The following is a 20,658-nucleotide window of genomic DNA, read 5'->3' on the forward strand; positions in this document are numbered from 1 at the left end:
GGTTTTTGTTCTGACTAAAAAATAAGGTAAATATTTTATTTGAGCTATTTTTGTATCCGAGTCTAGATTTGTTATAAACAACTCTATGAGATCCAAGTATTAAGTCAAGGTTTTTGGATCTTGTTGTAAATTTTTCTAGTAAGCTTTTAAAATTTATAATTTCATATTTTAGTGTAGAATTTTCTTCTTCAAGTTTAATATTTTGAGTTGAATTTTCAAGTTGACTTGGTTCAGGATTTGACTTAAGTTGTTTTGTTAGTTCCTTATTTGCTTTACTAAATATGTTTACTTGATTTTCAGTAGCAGTTAATTTTCTATCTAGATATGCCATAATTTTATAAAATTTAGAACTGAGAGTAGTTTTTACCTCAGTAGAATCTTCAGAAATGAGTATGGACTCGTGACTTGACTCATATTTTGACTCTTCATCTTGTTCTGATTTTAGTTCGGTTGCCATTAGTGCAAGATAGTTGTGTTTCTTCGATTTGTTGAGTGCCTTCTTTTTCTTGAAGTTCTTGGGTTTCTCTTCCTTGATGTTTGGATACTCGTAATTGTAGTGACCCTTTTTGTTGCATCCGAAGCAGGTGATGCTTGACTTGCTGGGCTTGATCATCTTTTGAAGGTCCTTTGTGCTGAAGTTCTTCTTCTTGGTAATATTATCCTTACCATGTTCACCAATTGCTCTTCTGCATCTGAGTCTAAGTTAGATTCAGATTCTTCCTTTTGCTTGATCTTGTTCTTTGTCTGCTTTGTAGACCTGCAAGGAAAGCTATACCTTTCTCGGTCCTTTGGGTGTTAGTTTGTTCATACAGTTCTAGTTCACAAAATAATTCATCTAATTGAAGTTTATTTAAATTCCTCAAACTTTATAAACATCTATTATAGATGTCCACAGTGCATTTCAGGGAAACGAATTTAGAGCATACCTTATGACATCACAATTTTAAAGTTCGTGGTCGATGAGGTGCAACCCGTTGAGGATGTCTTTAATCATTGCGTGAAGTTGTGTTATCATTTCTCCATCCTGTATTTTAATAACAGATCTCATTTTTGTTACCTTCACGTCGTCGGTGCCCTCGTGCAGTTCGATTAGCTTATCCCAGAGCTCCTTTGCATTTTCAAATGGGTCGACCTAGTTGAGTTGCTCCTTGGTCAGTTAGCACTGGAGAGTGTTTAGTGCTTTGGATTCAACCTAGGCTTTCTTCTTCATGTCCGGGTTTCAATTCTCTGGATCAATAGGTACTTTGGTTACTTCATCAACTGGTGCCTAGTACCCGCGTCGGATTGAGAACCACTGGCCAATATCCGTCTTGAGGTACACCTTAATTCTAGGGATGATAATTTTTCCCACAAGTTCGATGCCCATAGGAAAAACCCGAAACGGAGACGGGGATCCTTGATTTATTCGGGGATAGGGTGGATTCGGGGATTTTTTCCGTGATGGGGGCGAGTTGGGACGGGTACGAGGATACTGTCCCCATCCCTGAACTCATCCCGAAAATAATAATAATAATAATAATAATAATAATAATAATATTATTATTATTATATTATTTTTTAAAAATATTAATAATAGTGGCATTAAATAATATTATAATAATATTAATATTAAAAAATTTTAAAATAGTAATAATAAAATTAATATTAATATTATAAAATTAATTTTGGGGATGAAAACAGGGATGGAGATTTGATCCCCGTTGGTTTGGGTTTATGGATTTCCCGAACCCGAAAAAGTAGGGATAAGGGCGGGGATGAGGGTGGGAATGAAATTCAGGGACGGTGATGACAAACCCGTCCCCACTTTGTCCTATTGCCATCCCTATCCATTCTCTTCTTTCAATACGGGAAGTCATCCTCGATGAAGAGTGGAGGGCGCGCGATGTTGAAGCCTTCGCTTTGGGCTATTAGAACCTTGCACACAAAAAAAACAATAAAGAAATCTCAAGATTATGTCTTGGATTAGTAGTGTGAGAAATGATAAAAATAAGAAAACTCAATTGGTGTTGCACTAGTCGAGCAATTCAAATAAATTACAATGAGAACATTTTCTGAAAAGGTAATTATACCAATTTAGATAGACTCGAAAAAACTTAAAGTTGAAATGAAAGAAAACAAAAAGAATCCCCTTGCTCAATTATTAGTTGCACCAATTCAAAGTGAACCTCGCTCTAATACCACTTGTAGGATCGGTGCGCATGTGAGAGGGGGGATGAATCACGTGACTTTTAAAAACTTATCTTTTTAACGTTTTGAAATCAAAGTGCAGCAAAAAAATTAAAAACAGTTAAGTAGAGAAAAGCAGAACGCGAACATAAGGAGTTAGTTGGTTCGGAGCCTTTAGCGACTCATACTCCAAGACCTATGATCCCTCAGACCGTATTGATAGGCAATCCACTAAAAACCTTTTTTGGAACCCCTGGAAAAGGAATCGAATATAAGTATGGAAAATGAGAAAGTGTAACAGCCTACATTTCCCTTTTTGTAAGTATAAAAAAAATACAAGAATATTAAATTATTACCAACACTTCAAAGATAGAGAATTTGAATGGACTCGTGTGTCAGTGTTGATCTACCGACAACGGTCAAATGTCCTCGGAGTAGTAGTACACCGGCAGAGTGAAGTCGAAGTAGCAGAAGAGTCATTTGAAGCTTGTAATTGAGTTGATGCTTTATGTTGCTCGAACTGCTCTTTTAAAGAGTGTTGATGGTGTCTCCAAGCTCGTAGGAGGCGCCTCCAACGCGAAGTTTAATTCCATAAATTTTGGTCATGATAAACAGTGTGAACTTCGACTTCTATCCATTGGAGGGCATCTTCCATGCTCTATGAGGCGCCTCCGAAGCATTCTGAGGCACCTCTAGTTCTCTCTAGGGCACTACAGCACTCTCCAGGGCGCCTCCCCTTCGCAAGAAGTTTATCCTTAAACTTCATCCGTGCGAGGGTGCCTCCGTTGGATCCAGGGCGCCTCCATGCCACTCCGAGGAGGCTCCATGATCCTTTGAGGCGCCTCAGACACTGTTCATCTGAGGCTTAACTTAGTTTTTGCTCCTGCAAAAACATGTTAAGTTAACAAAAAAATATTTAACCTATAAAACAAAGTTAACATAATTTATAAGCGTTATTAATTATATCATGTCTTCCTGAGACCAGGATCTAGTCATGGCCTCAATATAAGTTTCTAAAATGGACCTAAACTGGACTTGTGCCTAAAGTCCCTAAATGGGACTCGTCCTCACTCAACACTCTCCTCCAGTGACTTACCTTACTTACCACGCATAATAGCTTAACTCCCTTTCGATCCACCAGGTCTTTCCACTAGTTGTTAAGTCCACAGACCTAACTTGATTTCGGTGAACTGTCAGGTCCCACGGACCTAACCAGACTTCCCGCCAAATATCGGATCATTTTTTGACCTATCAGAACTTCTACACCAGCTATCAGGTGTTGGAATGTCAAGGTTATTTTGATGTGATCAACAAGTTAAGTTAGGTCATGTGGTGTTTTAACCTTGTGTCTAAGTGTGCAGGAGCTTAGGAGCACAGAGAGTCGAGCAAAAGACGTAGCTAGTGAGAAAGATGACACGGGAGAGAGTTGGCGGGCTCGGTGCATCTGAGGTACGAGGTGCTGCGGAAGAGTACGTGGGCGGACGAGAAGGAGGCGCGCGGCGTTTCCGAGGGACGAGAAGCCGGAGCGGAAGGTTACTCGAGAAGGCCGAAATTGGGTTCAGGTGAGCCTTATTTCGGTTGGATGAAGTCACCCAAGCGAGCGGAGCCGGAGCGGAAGACCCAGACCGCGGTGAACTGTACAGGAGCAGAGGGCCTAGACGGGCGCTCGGACCAGTCTGGGCTCCTGGAGCGATTCCGGGTGTCCGGAACTCGATTTTGACCGGATCACGTTTGACCGTGATCCATTGCGAAGGGGATAAAATTTTATCCCCTCCCAGGTGCCTGGAACCCTCCAAGCGCCCCGACTATGGCTATAAATACAGTCTTGGTCCATAAGCTATTTATTCATTCAAGCAATTAGCAAACTAACACTTGGGTGCTTCCAATTTTAGTTTAGCTTCTATTTTTTGTACGTCATTGTTGTAAGAGACTTCTCCGCCTGAAGGAGATACTAGTGTGGTTCATTCCTTATATTAACAACCTCCCTGGTTGTAACCAAGTCAAAACTCTGGTGCCTCTACTTTTTAGTTCTTTCTTTAATTAATGTAAGTGTTCTTTTGAAAGTCCGAGAAGGGTAATTTTTTATTTGTATAGGCAATTCAACCCTCCTTCTAGTCGGCCAACGCGGTTCAACAAGTGGTATCAGAGCCAGGATGTTTCAAGAGGAATAACCGCAGATCGAAGCACCAAACAAATGGTCGGACCAAGCATATACTCACTGAAGTTCGAGAGGGAGTTCGCCAGCTAGAAAAAGTGAATGTAGATATTTTTCAAAACTAACTTTGATTTATTTTTAATTATGAAATTTGGTTTTGTAGTACCGGAGGGCAAAGAAAAATACCAGTGGACGAAAAAGGAGCAGGCCGACTATGTGGCAAACGGTAAAGCAGAATTCATCTGCTGAGCATCCTTCCGCCACAAGATGTCAACTAGATCAGCAACTATGACTCAGCAAAGGAACTATGGGAAAAGTTCCTTAAGTTGCACGAAGGGACGTCCGAAGCGAAGCTCGCAAGACGGGATTTGCTTTGCAACCAGCTCACCAGCCTGAGACTTGATGAAGATGAAACAGTTGCACATCTGCACTCGAGAATTAAGGAGCTTATCACCGGACTGTTGAATCTCAGAGAAAAGGTAAGTAACCGAGATTCGCTAAGGTACGCACTCAATTCATTTCCTAGAAATACTAAATGGACATCACTAGTAGATGTCTTTTATATATCTAAGGACTTAGAAACTAGTTTTTTAGAAGAATTATTTTCCACATTTGAAGTGCATGAATTGAAATTTGCAGGTACGAAGGAGACGAAGCACAACATCACCCTAAAGGCATCGAGAGACGAACAGGAGTCAGAATCCTCTCTCGACGATGAAGAAATGGTAATGATGGTAAGGTAATTTAAGAAATTATGCAAATCTAGGAAAACTAATAATCTGCAGGGTAGAAAGAAAAGGACAATCTGATATTACCACTACAATGAAGAAGGACACGTCAAGGACAACTACCCCAAGCTAAGAAACAAGGACAAGTACAAAGGAAAGAAGCCTGTCCAAACAAAGAAATTCAAGACACTAAAAGCGACGTGGGACGATACGTCGTCCGAATTGGAAGTCGAGGCCTTCTCCAGACTTGCATTAATGGCAAGTCATCAAGACGAGGACTACGATTCAAGTTCGTCTGAAATGACTATCGAGAGCATTGATGAAGGGAGAGCTACGTCGGAAGAAAGCAACAATTCAAGGAGAGACACGGACAATGAGATCGACAAGGTAAGTCAAGTATGATCCCTTTCTCTTGATAAATTATTTAAATTTGTTAAATTATTAACTAAGGATTGCTGTAAGTTAGAAAAAGAGATTACAAATTTAAAAGTAATTCTAGCTAAATCTTGCCCATTAGAAGAATTAGACAAAGTAAAACTAGAAAATGAAAATCTGAAAAGACAAGTAGATAATTTGAAAAATCATACTTGTTCATCAAATACAAGCTTTAGAAAATTCACTAATTTAAATTGGTATTATAGATATCACAAGGGACAAATTAGGAATATTTCAAAAAAGTATGTCCCTAAAAAATTCTTAGTTAATCCAGTTGGTTGGAACCTATATTGGGTTCCAAAGTTTTGTTTAACCTAAACTCTAAATTAGACTTAGCGCTTTTAGCGAGAAAATTAAACGTTAAATTTCTTTATGAGGTTTTGCCTAAAAAGTAGTTGTTGCTCCAATAACCAAGAAGGCATAGTGCCTCATCACTGCTTGGAAGCCAAAATATTGAAATAAAATATTTAATTAACTTATTGATAAAATATTAAAATTGAAATTAAATAATGCTTTAAAAAGTTTTTTTTTCAAATATATATTTTTTTAAAAATACTTAAAATTCTTTTTAACCGTAGAATTTTTAACTTAGAAAATTTTCTTAAATTTTTTACCTATTCTCAAAAATAATTTTACTTGCAAAAACTTAGAAAATTTTCTCAAACATTTTTACTTAAAAATTTCTTCTTTGAAAATTATTAGAAAGGGGGAAAGGAAATTTTTTTTTAAAATTTTTTTAAAAAATTATTTCTCTTAGATTTTCTCATGGTACCCCATTTTTTATGTGATCAAAGGGGGAGAAGGAAAATGTTAAGTCTAGGGGGAGGTAGATTACAATTTTTTTTTATTCTTTTGCACTTTATTGCAATATTATTCGTTTTACTTTTATGTTTATTTACCCTGGCTTAACTTAGGTTGCTCACATCAAAAAGGGGGAGATTGTTAGAACCCCAGGTTGTTTTGATGTGATCAACATGTTAAGTTTGGTCTTGTGATGTTTTAACCTTGTGTCTAAGTGTGCAGGAGCTTAGGAGCACAGGAAGTCGAGCAAAAGATGCAACTAGTGAGAAGGATGACACAGGAGACAGTTTACGGGCTCGGTGCATCTGAGGTACTAGGTGCCGCGGAAGAGTACGCGGGTGGACGAGAAGGAGGTGTAACGACCCGGCCCTTTGGCCTCTTGGGCGGCCCTTGTGGTGGCCCAACTGGCGGCCCTTATGTCGTCGGCCGGGCCGTTACTCACTAGGACTTTCCAGGATTTTACCTTCCCCAGATTCGAACTCTAGACCTCCAGTAGTAGAGTTAGCCAAGTGAGCGCCATCTCACTTGGTTACCAGGATTCATAAACTCTACTACTTAGCCTGGAGGTCTAGAGTTCAAATCTGGGAAGGAAAACATCCAACGCCAGGTGGAAAGTCCTAGTGAGTAACGGCCAAAGGGTCGTCGGTCGACGACATAAAAGGAGGAGGCGGGTCGTTACAATAAAAAAGCGTCTTTTATTGTAACGACCGCCCTTTGGCCTCTTGGGCGGCCCACTGGCGGCCCCCTTATGTAGTCGGCCCATTTGACAACCTCTAATGTCGTCGACCGATGACTTTTTGTGGTTACTCACTAGGACTTTCCACCTGGCTTTGATTTGCCTCCCAGATTCGAACTCTAAACCTCCAGGCTTAAGTATTAGAGTTTATGAATCTTGGTAACCAAGTGAGATCCATCTCACTTGGTTACCAGGATTCATAAACTCTACTACTTAGCCTGGAGGTTTAGAGTTCGAATCCTGGGGAAGGCAAAAATCCACTGTCAGGGGTGGAAAGTCCTAGTGAGTAACGGCACGGCCAAGGGTCGTCGGTCGACGACATGAGAGGTCACCAAATGGGCCGACGACATAAGGGGCCGGCAGTGGGCCGCCGCAAGGGCCGCCCAAGAGGCCAAAGGGCCGGGTCGTTACAGGAGGCACGCGGCGTTTCTGAGGGACGAGAAGCCGGAGCGGAAGGTTGCTCGAGAAGGTTGAAATTGGGTATGGATGAGCCTTATTTCGGTTGGATGAAGTCACCCAAGCGAGTGGAGTCGGAGCGGAAGACCCAGATCGAGGAGAGCAGCACCGGAGCAGATGGCCCGGACCAAAAGTCAGCTAGGTTGTAACCAAGTCAAAACTCTGGTGCCTCTACTTTTTAGTTCTTTCTTTAATTAATGCAAATGTTCTTTTGAAAGTCTGAGAAGGGTAGTTTTTTATTTGTGCAGGCTATTCAACCCCCCTTCTAGCCGGCCAACGCGGTCCAACATCAGGTTCTCCAGACCTAGCTAGATTTTAGCCCTGTGTCAGACTCATCAAGTCCTGCACACTTGATAGAAATGTTAGATCTCACAATATCTAATTTTAATCCATTTGTCATTCATCAAAATTTAAGTTTGACCATTGGTATTAATTGCACCAACATATACCGCCCCTTGCTATTAAATCTCTAAAATCTAGTGTAAGTAGAAATTTAATTTTATAAAACATATACATATATTCATTTACGTATAATAAGGGCAAAAATTTTCTCTTCTCACCATTTAAATATAATCCTTGAATGGATCAAATGCTGGGTTTCTGGGCCATCCGTCACAAGCGCTTTCTGATTTACTCTAGTGGCTAGTGGAAAACTTTTATGGGGCTAGACCGATCACCCCAAGTTTAATGTTACCTGATTTAATATTTTTTATCACATCAAATGCTAGGGCTGCAAGTATTTTTAAGAAAAATAATTTCTAGGGTTAGAAAATGCTCAATATTTTTGTAAAAAATAAATAAATAAAATTAATTTAATGCAATAAATGCTTCATGCAGTGGGCTGAGCCATGACTATATCGTCTGCAACACTAATCTCCGCCATCAAGGGATCTAAGATTTAAGTCTTAACTACAACATACTATAGGGGATTTTTCCTCTAATGAGAAGTGAGTTGTGAGGCTAGACCAATCACCTCTAAAATTTATCGATTCGAAGAACTAGATATATGGATTAAAAAAAGACTTATTTATTTATTAATTATTGAATCAACACTGGATTTCTCTCAACTCATATTTTCTTTGAAAAAATTTCTCTCACTCATATTTTCATTGAAAAATCCTATTCCATACTTTTGATATCTGAGCACCTCCACCATTCAAATTGGGAAGCTTCAATCTTTGGAAATCAAAGGTCAATTTTTTTTTATGATGGAGATAGAACACTGATTTACTCTAATGGAGGGATTTCAAGCTCCAACGAATAGCAAAGGGAATATCCTCAAGAAGAAGAAATGGACTGAGGAGCAAATCAAGAGATGCAAGGTAAATGACAAGCTAATCAAATTATTGGTTAATTTATTGCCAAGCATCATCTCGTGTAAAATCAGAGAATATCAAGATGCCAATGAGCTATGGAGCAAGTTAACAATCCTTCATGAAGATCCAACCTCAATGCAAAGTGAAGCAAAATCTAAATAGGAAAACTCATAAGATCAAGAACAAGAGGTTTCGGAAGTTGAGAGATGCTCAACATCCGAGGATGAAATTGAAGCGCCACCCACCTCAAGGATTGAGGGGGAGTGTGGTTCATTGACACTAGAATAAGAAGAAATGTCTACATCTAGATCAACTGAAGGATTATGTGTCTCCTCCACAAACAAAGGTATACCAATTTTAATTTATAAAAATAAAAAATCATATCATATGCTTTGAGTATAAGGAGAATGGACACTACAAGTGCAAGCATCCAAAATTGGCTAAGAAGAAAGCTCAAGTGCACCTAAGAGTAAGAAGAAGTCAAAGGAGGTCTTACCCGTAATACGTAAAGGCAAGGAGCACGTTATGTGCTTCATATGCAATAAAAAAGGGTATTACCGGAATCAATGTCTAAAGGAAAAGCTTAACAAAAAAGAAGCTTAAATTAAAGGAAAGTTTTCGAGGACAAAACTAAGGTACCATTAGTTAATGGTACTTATTTAAATCATGATAAAATGCAAGCCAGAAATAATTTCCATCATTTTAATTCTATTTATTATGAAAATAAAAAACATGAAAACCCTAAGAAAAAATATAAGTCCTTTCATACTAAGACTATGTTACCTAAGGATAGGAAGGTAGAAAATAATTTAGGCAATAAACCAAAAGAAATTAGATATGTGCCTAAAAATAAGAATATCCAAGGCAATAATAGAAAATTAAAATTTGAGAATTCAAAGATAGAAAGTCAAGTCTTGAGGTGTCAAGGAGTCAAGCCAAGGTTACAAGAAAAGTTATCCCTAGAGTTGACCTTGAGGAGACTATTGTGACTAGGACTTCTAAGAAGCCTAGGAAAGTCACTAGGAAGGTATCCCTAATGAGTACCTAGAACACTCAAGGAGTACCAATAATTTTTGGGTTCTTAAGAGTGTGTTATCTACACCCTAGATGAGTTTAAAGAGTATCAATTCTAATTGGTTAATCCAACTGTGATATAGTTGACACTTTTGGGATATTTTTAAGGTAGTGGTCAACCTTGAAAATGAAGAGTTGATTTTTACTCTTGAAAGAGTAAGAATGTACCAATAAAAGTTGAAGAATTTAACTTGATCAAATTGGTACAATTAGGATTAAAGTCAAAGAAATGTCAAGTTAGAATTTTGACAATTTTTTAGGGAGATAAGGGTAAACTTAGATTTAATTTTAATTTAGCGATTAGTTAGTGATACTTAGATAGAAAATCTAGATATTTTTTATGCTAAAATTATCATGATTGTATGCCCTATTACATGCCATGATACCATATTTTTATATTCATATTCTTATGATATTTTCTATATGTCATGTCAAATATACATTCATTAGCTATGATAGTTTTTCTCTTGAAAAATACTCATTTGATGTATGTCATAATCATTAATATACATATTTTAAATTCCTTGAATTAAGGATAATGACATCAATTAACATCCTAGGTGGGATGATTAAAGCTTAAATATCCAGTTAGAAATGCATAAGCCCTTAGTTAAGTAAAACTTAATTTACATCTCACAAAAATCATAAGGATGACTTGTATGTGTATTGAGGCACATTAAATACAAGTGAGATGTTAGGTGAATGAATAAAACTCAAGATGTTGTCATTTTGAGTTTTAAGTTCATCAAAACACATACATTATGTGAAGTCTAATCATGAGGAAAGCAAGTTACAAATCATGTGCATTTAGCCTAAAGATCGTGGTTAGAAATTATATTTTGAAAATCATTTCAAAATCATTTTGGAAAACTTTAGTGAAGTTTATCGTTTGATAGAAGTCACCCTTGATTATTTAAATACAAAGTAGAGTGAAACATTAAAGTTTTTAATGGTTTCTAATTTTATATCAATCTTTGAAATGAGATGTATTTTAATATAAAACTATTTCCCTAATAATATATGATATAAGTAATGTCTACATAAAATTTCATAATTTTTTGATAATCGTAGAATTATTTATGATTTTTTGAATTTCAGTCTAAAATTGAAATAAAAAAATTTAGATACTATAATAGATTGGATCAATTGATTGCCCCAATCGATTAAGGCAATCGATAGGTAGTGAATTTCCGCGAGGAAAAATTTGCGGAACCGATTAGGACATACCGTAATTGATTGGATCAATCCATTAAGATATGGAGTAATTGATTAGCCGCTATACTAATTGTTTAGAAAGGGTAGTAATCAATTGACATCCAACACTAATGATTCAGATAGGTTGTAATAGATTCGTAGCTGAAACTAATCGATTAGTGATCCTGATTTTGGTTTAATGGTTTGATTTCAGTCTATTAAGCCACGTTTAGTCAATTTAACCATCTCTAATCCTATGAAGTGCTTAGGTATGTATCTAAGGGTAATTTTCTTGATGAAAATAAGAAAGGAATGGTTAAATGAGACTAATTTGGAGTTTAAGAAGAGGTTTAGATTCAAAGTTGAAATTTTAACCTCATGACTTCAATTTTGGATTTTCTAAAGGTTTATGAACTCTAAATTATTGTTGGTACAATGATAGAAGTTGGTATATATTTTGAGGGGAGGTCTTCCCTAAAGACATTATTTAAATTTTTTAAGTGACAATGGAAGATTGGAAATCTTCATTGTGATGAATATATACTCAAGGTTGAGCATAGGATACACTGAAAGGTATGAGACTTTCATTAGAGTGTTTTGAACTAATTAACTCAAAGTGAAAAGTTTTTTATGTGTGTTAAAGGGAGAGAAAATATGAGGTTTAAGTTAGAAACCCTCATTCATGCTTGGACATGGGATGGAGAATGAAGTTGGGCTAATATTTGTTAACCTAAAATATATTATCAAACATAAAAAAGGGACAGATTGTTGGGAGATCGTTGGTGCAATCGTCCTCGGGTCAAGGTTGACCAATTTGACAAAACTCGAGTTAATTCAAGCTTGAGTTTTGATGTTTGGACAATATGTGAAGAAGAGGTCAAGTAAGTTAAGGTTGATTGGATACTTGATAATATGTGAGAGAGAAGTCAAGTAGATCATGGAGGATCGAATACTTGATTGGTAAAATCCTAACTAGAGGTTAGGCAAGACAAAGACCTAACTCGATGGTGAAGTTCTAACTGGAGGTTAGGCAAGACAAAGTCCTAACTCAATGGTTAGGTAAAGAAAAGTCCAAGTGGATCAAGGAGGACTGCACATTGGCAAAGGGAAGTCTTAACTGCAGTAAGACAAAGGAAAGTCCAAGTGGATCAAGGAGGATCACATGTTGACAAAGGAAAGTCCTAATTATGGTTAGGTAAAAGAAAAATCCAAGTGGGTCAAAGAGGACCACACCTTGGCAAGGGAAAGTTCTAACTGAGGTTAGACAAAAAGAAAATCCAAGTGAGTTAAAGAGGATTATAGGTTGGCAAAGAAAAGTCCTAACTGTGGTTAGACAAAGGAAAAATTCCAATGGGTTAAGGAGGACCGCACGTTGGTTTAGGGAAAGTCCTCGAGGTTAGGAAGAAGAAAATCCAAGTGGGTTAGGGAGGACCATACTTGGTGATCAAAAGTCTAACGGGAAGTTGACGCGAGATGGAAAGTCCAAGTAGCTCAAAGGTTGACCGGACACTTGGCGAAAAAATCCCAACATGTCACGGTTGATCGGATGTTGGGTAAGGGAACCCTAGACTTGGATTAAACAAGTTAAGGTTGAGCAATCAATTGACCCTAAGCTAATCGATTAGGGCTTAATTCGCGAGAGCACAGAAGGTGCCGAAATCGATTCTGGCATCTCTAATCGATTAGGTAGTGTTGAATCAATTAAGAAGAAATCTCAATCATTTGGGAGCTTCGCCAAGGAAATTCATGAGAATAAAGGCTGAATCGATTGACCCAATCAATTCAACCATAATCGATTGGGCAGTTTATCGCGAAGAGGTGGAATCAATTGGGAAAATCAATTTTGGCATCTCTAATCGATTAGGGCACTCAATTAAGGCTAGTTCGCGAAAATATAAAGAGTTTTGGAATCAATTGAGCAATTGATTAAGACTTTGTTAATTGATCAAGACTTTTTGCGAGAGAACAAAATGTTAGGGGATCGATTGGATAATCGATTAGGGTTCGAAAAGGAGTCGTTATACAGGTGTTTGAACGGTTGGATGACGTAACAATCGATTAGAGAAAAGCTAAATCGATTGGGAGTACCGAAGAACCCTAAAAAGGGTCTCGTGAATATTTCGAAGCAACTCTCACACACTTCTTGGCTGCTTGTGTTGGAACCCCAAGGTTGTTTTGGTGTGATCAACAAGTCAAGTTAGGTCCTGCGTTGTATTTAACCTTGTGTCTAAGTGTGCAGGAGCTTAGGAGCACAGGTACTCGAGCGGAAGACGCAGCTAGCGAGAAGGACGGCACGCGGTGCATCCGAGGGACGAGGTGCTGCGGAAGAGTACACCGGCGGACGAGAAGGAAGCGCGCGCGGTGGTTCCGAGGGACGAAAGCCGGAGCGGAAGATTGCTCGGGGAGCAAGAGACGCAGCTAGCGCGAAGGTCGGCATGGGGTGCGACTGAGGGACGAAGACTGCGGATGAGTACGCTGGTGGACGAGAAGGAACACGCGGCAATTCCGAGGGACGAGAAGCCGGAGGGAAGCACGCTCGAGAAGGCCGGAACATGGGTTCGGGTGAGCCCTATTCCGGAAGGCCGAGATCACCCAAGCAAACGGAGCCGGAGCGAACAGACCCGGACCGAGATGAGCTGGATCGAGACGAGCTGAACCGAAGTCGAAAAGTCAACTTATGTTGACCTTAGGGCTCCGGGCGCCCGGAACCATTCCGGGCGCCCGGAATCGACCGGGGCGCCCGGAACCCTTCCGGGCGCCCAGAATCGACTTTTCAACAGGATCGAGCTTTGACTCGATCCGACCGTTGGGGGATAAAATTTATCCCCCCCAGGGCGCCCAGGCGCCCGGACCAAGACTATAAATATAGCCTTGGTCCAGAAGCTTAGATAGAACTCACTGATTGTAAATCCAGTGCTTGCACACTCTCTTTTAGTCTAAGCTTCTGTTTTCTGCACTTCAACGCTGTACGAGGCTTCTCCGCCCGAAGGAGTTTTATTGAGCTTAATCTTCCTTGGATTAACAACCACATCGGTTGTAACAAAGTAAATCTTTTGTGCCTCGCTTTTCTTTATGTTTTTAACTTATCTGCTTAACTTAATTATGCAAGTGTTAGCCTAAAGAGTTCGAGGAGGGTTTGTTTTCCTTTTTGTGTTAGCAGGATATCCAACAACCCCCTCCTAGCCGGCCCAACAGTCCTACAAGTGGTATCAGAGCCGAGGCGCCTCAGAAGGACTAACCGCCGTCTGACGCAACAAAAATGATGGCCGGAGCTAGCGACTACCCACCTGCATTCGAGGGGGAGTTTTCCATCTGGAAACAAAACATGGAGGTATACCTTAACTCAGATTCTGACATTTCTTTAATAATGAAATTTGGTTATGAAGAACCAAAAAACACGAACGGAGAAGGACTCGATCTACGCCTCTGGAACGAAAAGCAACGTGAGGAGTCCATGGCAAATGGACGGGCAAAATATTATCTTCTGAATGTAATACCAAAGGAAGATTTCAAAAAGGTCGCAGATTATGAAAGCGCAAAAGAACTTTGGGAAAAGTTCTTGCAGCTCTACGAAGAACCTTTAGAAGCTGACACCTCAATAGACACCGAGCCACCGACAGAAGAGTCCGAAATCGAGGTAAGTACTACAACAACCGAAGTACATCCCGAGATCGATGAAGGGGGAGAATCAATTACTGACAAGGTAAGTCAGGTATGGACTCGAACCCCTGATCAATTGAATGATTCAATCGAAGAATTGCCTGAAAATTTTTGCGAATCATCGAAAGAGTTTTTTATATTAGAAAATCAATTGTCAAACTTATCCTGCAAATTTGAAATATTATCGAAAGAGTTCTTCGAATTTCAAAATATCTTAACAAAAGAATTTTACAAGTTGGAAACTTTGCTAAAAAAATTTTGTGAATCATAAAGAAGTTTTTCGAAAGAATTATGCAACTTAGAAATATTATCGAAAACTTTTTCTGGTCCTAAAAATTTGGAATTACAAATTACTTTATTGAAAAAGTTTTATGAATTAGAAATTGATTTATCAAAAAATATTTTCGAATTAAGAAACCTATTATTAATAGATTCCTGCAAATTCTTATTGTTAAAAAATTCTGGCAAATTATAAAATATTCTTTCAAACGAATTTTGCACATTGCCGAAAGATTTTTTTATATTATTGAGGAATTTTATCAAGTTAGAATTTATGCTATTTGAATATTTTTGTGAAGTTGAAATTCAAAAAATAATAGAAATTAACATGATCCAAATTGTTGCATGTTTAATATTTGTGGCTTTAAATTTGAAACAGTGTGATTTAAGAAGTTTTGATAAATTAAAATGGAAATTTAAATCCTGTTGATAAAGAGCATTAGAACAATAATTAAATAAATGCAAAGAAAATTTTTTACGTTATCAATTCTGATAAATTTTCTTGCATAAATATTTGGGCTTAGAATGATTTTTTTTGTGAAAATTACTGCAAAATTTTCAAAGTTCTCGAAATTGCTCTTAATGACTTAGAATTTTTTTTATTTAGAGATATTTTTTCTAAGTCTTTAACCCTTAGATTGTTTTTCTTGAAACCCCATTTTTATTGTGATCAAAGGGGGAGAAGAGAAAGTATAAGTCTAGGGGGAGGTAGAGAAAATTGAAATTTTCTGTTAAATTCTGTTAAAATTTAATTTTATCTATCATGTTGCATGTTATTGCAATAAACTGTTTAATTTCATATCTATTTTTTGTCCCTAGCTTAACTTGGGTTGATCACACCAAAAAGGGGGAGATTGTTGGAACCCCAAGGTTGTTTTGGTGTGATCAACAAGTCAAGTTAGGTCCTGCGTTGTATTTAACCTTGTGTCTAAGTGTGCAGGAGCTTAGGAGCACAGGTACTCGAGCGGAAGATGCAGGTAGCGAGAAGGACGGCGCGCGGTGCGTCCGAGGGACGAGGTGCTGCGGAAGAGTACACCGGCGGATGAGAAGGAAGCGCGCGCGGTGGTTCCGAGGGACGAAAGCCGGAGCGGAAGATTGCTCGGGGAGCAAGAGACGCAGCTAGCGTGAAGGTCGGCACGGGGTGCGACTGAGGGACGAAGACTGCGGATGAATACGCTGGTGGACGAGAAGGAACACGCGGCAATTCCGAGGGACGAGAAGCCGGAGGGAAGCACGCTCGAGAAGGCCGAAACATGGGTTCGGGTGAGCCCTATTCCGGAAGGCCGAGATCACCCAAGCAAACGGAGCCGGAGCGAACAGACCCGGACCGAGATGAGCTGGATCGAGACGAGCTGAACCGGAGTCGAAAAGTCAACTTATGTTGACCTTAGGGCTCCGGGCGCTCGGAACCGACCGGGGCGCCCGGAACCCTTCCGGGCGCCCGGAATCGACTTTTCAACAGGATCGAGCTTTGACTCGATCCGACCGTTGGGGGATAAAATTTATCCCCCCCAGGGCGCCCGGAACCCTTCCAGGCGCCCGAACCAAGACTATAAATATAGCCTTGGTCCAGAAGCTTAGATAGAACTCACTGATTGTAAATCCAGTGCTTGCACACTCTCTTTTAGTCTAAGCTTCTGTTTTCTGCACTTCAACGATGTACGAGGCTTCTCCGCCCGAAGGAGTTTTATTGAGCTTAATCTTCCTTGGATTAACAACCACATCGGTTGTAACCAAGTAAATCTTTTGTGCCTCACTTTTCTTTATGTTTTTAACTTATCTGCTTAACTTAATTATGCAAGTGTTAGCCTAAAGAGTTCGAGGAGGGTTTGTTTTCCTTTTTGTGTTAGCAGGATATCCAACAACCCCCTCCTAGCCGGCCCAACGGTCCTACAGCTTGTTCTTGAGATCTTGGAGGCAAGTGTTGCTGCACTTTCCAGACATCAAGAGGCATTTTCCAAGAAAGAAGAAAACAAGCTAAGCAAGATTCAAGTCTTGTAAATTATTTTCGATTTCATTTGTATTTGGTTATGTGTTTCTTTTTGTATTTCTCGTTTTTACTTATACAATGCTTCTTCATCTCCAAGAAGGAGGTTTTTACAGTGCATATGTGAGTGAGGAGAGTGGACCCTTAGATTAGTCACTTCAAGGAAGTAGATATCAAGTAAAATCCAACGAGTTAGCGATTGCTTCAAGTTTCCGTTGAAATAAATTATTAACGAATCACCCTTTACCTCCCAAAGTGTTCTAATAAATAAATAAATATTAATTTAACATAATAAATGTTTCATGCGGTGGGGCTGAGCCCATGATTTTATCCTTTGCAACACTAATCCCCGCCATCAGGTAATTTGAAGCATTCCTAAAGATTTAGAAGAAATATATTAAAAAAAACTCCTATTGGAATTCATACAATAGATAATCAATGGATATATATGCGTCTCAGCAATAATATACTATAATAGATTTTGTTTTAGAGAAAAATGAACTGTGGGACTAGATCGATCATCTTTAAAATTAATCGATTCGAAGGACTAAATATATACATTAAAAAAACTTTTTGATTTTTTATTTATTAATTATTGAATCAAGCTAGATTTTCTCTCCACTCATATTTTCTTTGAAATTTTTTTCTCTCACTCGTATTTTCATTGAAAAAATATTTTTATTCCATACTTTTGTAAGAAAATATAATTTATAATTATTTTCTCTCAACTTTTTTTTTAAACTGGAATAATATGATTAATACTTTTGTTATCTTATATTATAACAGTTATAAGTAGTAGATAATCTAGCTACGCGAGTTTTCGTTCCATTAGTCCTGAAAATGGACGGTCTTTCCCTTATTTCGTGCCACTTGATAAATTTAAAAGCAGGGTCACTCCTGATACAATAGATCAACAGACTACCGTCTCAATAATTCGATACTATAAGTGTAAGTGAGGGGTGTCAAAAATAAATTTCGGACGATCTGATTTAATAATTTGATCTGAATTAATCTGAAAAAAAATCAAGTTCAGATTTAGTTTTTTAAGTTCAAGTTGGATTTGGATTGTCGGATTTCTGATTTTGTGATTTTTGGATTGAATTTGAGTTGATTCAAATTAGATTTTAGAGGAAATTTTAGAATTAAATAAAAATTTATTTTAAAAATTAAGATGTGTTTCATGTGTGTGTATATATATAAAAGTTGAGAATTATATGACAAATATTAAAAAATTATTTTTAATTAAATTATTTGTATAGGATTTGAATGGGTGGGATTTAAATTTAAAGGTTTCGGATACTATTCGATTCGGATCAAATTCAAAATTAAGAATTTTTATATGTATATATTCTTTTCAATCCTATCTGATTGATACCTTCCGTAAGGTCTCCTGCGTGAAATTTGAGTGCTTTTTAATCAACTTGGTTTTTTTTTTTATTTTTTTTTTATATTTTTATTTTTATCCGGAGATGATAACTCCATTCGATACATAGATGATTAGATATCTAATCTAAATGAAAGATAATATAAAAGGACTATTAATATTTAATATTTGATTTGAATATCTGATTAAATCATATATATATATATATATATGAGAAATCTTATGCTGCGATGATTTATGTGTGGTTTTGCTGTAGTACTTGTCACGTCAGCGAGAAAACACAAAAAAAAAGCAACGCTCAGGATGTAGACCGATCAGGAAACGATCAGAGGCAGAAAAAGGTAGGGGGATCGGTATGTGGACCGATCCACCTATAGCCTGATCGGTCCACAGACCGATCAGGCTTCGAAGTCAACTCTCACAAAGAGTTGGTTGATCGGTCTGGGGACCGATCAGCCTAGGGCCTGATCGGTCCACAGACCGATCAGGAGACTCCCAGACCGATCAGGTTGGAGCCTGATCGGTCCAGACCGATCAGGAGGAGAGCAGCGTTGATTTTTTTTTTGTGTTTTCTCGCTGACATGGCAAGTACCGCAGCAAAACCGCACATAAGGCACCGCAACATAAGATTTCTGTATATATATATATATATATATATACACCGATCGGTCACCAGACCGATCAGGAAACGATCAGAGGCAGAAAAAGGTAGGGGGATCGGTTTGTGGACCGATCCACCTATAGCCTGATCGGTCCACAGATCGATCAGACTTCGAAGCCAACTCTCACAGAGAGTTGGTTGATCGGTCTGGGGACCGAGCAGCCTAGGGCCTGATCGGTCCACAGACCGATCAGGAGACTCCCAGACCGATCAGGTTGGAGCCTGATCGGTCCAGGCCGATCAGGAGGAGAGCAGCGTTGATTTTTTTTTGTGTTTTCTCGCTGACGTGGCAAGTACCACAGCAAAACCGCATATAAGGCACCGCAGCATAAGATTTATATATATATATATATATATATATATATATATATATATATATATATATATATATATATATTTGAATGATAATAGTTGGATAAAATATATTCAATTTTTTAATAGAAATAGATATACCCATCGAATATCTTATACTCAATAGATATAAAAACAAAGAATATAAAATTCGATCCGAATCGAACCTATTATCATTCTTACTTTTACCACTTAAGGCTCATTTATAATTAACATTTATTAATATTATGTTGCAATAAGTATTACATATTTGTAACCATTATAACGTGTAGTTTATCATCTCGTAACTGTTATAATAACCTCAAATAAAAATATTTTTAAAATTAACAATGAATTGAAAATATTATTTTAATAATAAATAAAAAATGATATGTTTTCGACAATTAGAGGTCCTTTTTATTTTTGCTCAAAATTTACCCAAATCGGTAAGAATGTGAGTATTAATCGTAATCAAATTAAACATATTTTGCACTGAAATAATGAAATCATTGTGATTCTTCTAAAAATTTTAAATAAATATATAGAAATAATAAAGTATTTGGTTCGAACTCAACCTTTTGTATAGGTCAAAATTTTATTGGGCAAAGATGAAGGCGGTATCATTTTGTTTTCCAAATTATCAGGACCTCCTATTTTTATTTCTTTATCCAAAAATATATCTATCATCTAATATTATTTTTATTATTATTCTACCTATATCTATCATCTAAATTTTAAATCGATCAGAGGTATTATAACAGTTACAAAATTATAATTATTATACATGTTATATCAACGATGATTTCAACAATTCTATCAGCTACTTCTTCTTACCCTTTATAATAGGAAAAGTAATTTTAATAAAAAAAATTAAATTTTTTTAAAATCTCTCAAAAGTCTTAAATGATTTTTTTTAATCTTAAATTGAACCGTTATAAGTTATATTGAAAATGAATATAAATTTTTGAACGAATTTTAAATTGATATATTATATATCTTATGATTTAATTTAATAAAAAATATTGACCTTTTAAAAATTACCAATATTCACATTTTAATAATAATAATTTCATATCTCATACAATTATGTAGCCACACTGAACCATAAGTTATAAGTGTATGACAGATACGGATTCCTAATTGCTAAAAAACATTTCCGATTTTGAATTTAAGTAAAAAATATAAGCAAGAATTAATAATAAAAATAGTATAGCTGAGAGTAGTTAAATAATTATACACGGATGATACACATACACGTTTTTATAGAAAATTAAAATGGATGCCATTTTGATAATT

Source organism: Zingiber officinale, chromosome 5B (genome assembly GCF_018446385.1).
Source record: "Zingiber officinale cultivar Zhangliang chromosome 5B, Zo_v1.1, whole genome shotgun sequence".
Lineage (NCBI taxonomy): Eukaryota > Viridiplantae > Streptophyta > Magnoliopsida > Zingiberales > Zingiberaceae > Zingiber > Zingiber officinale.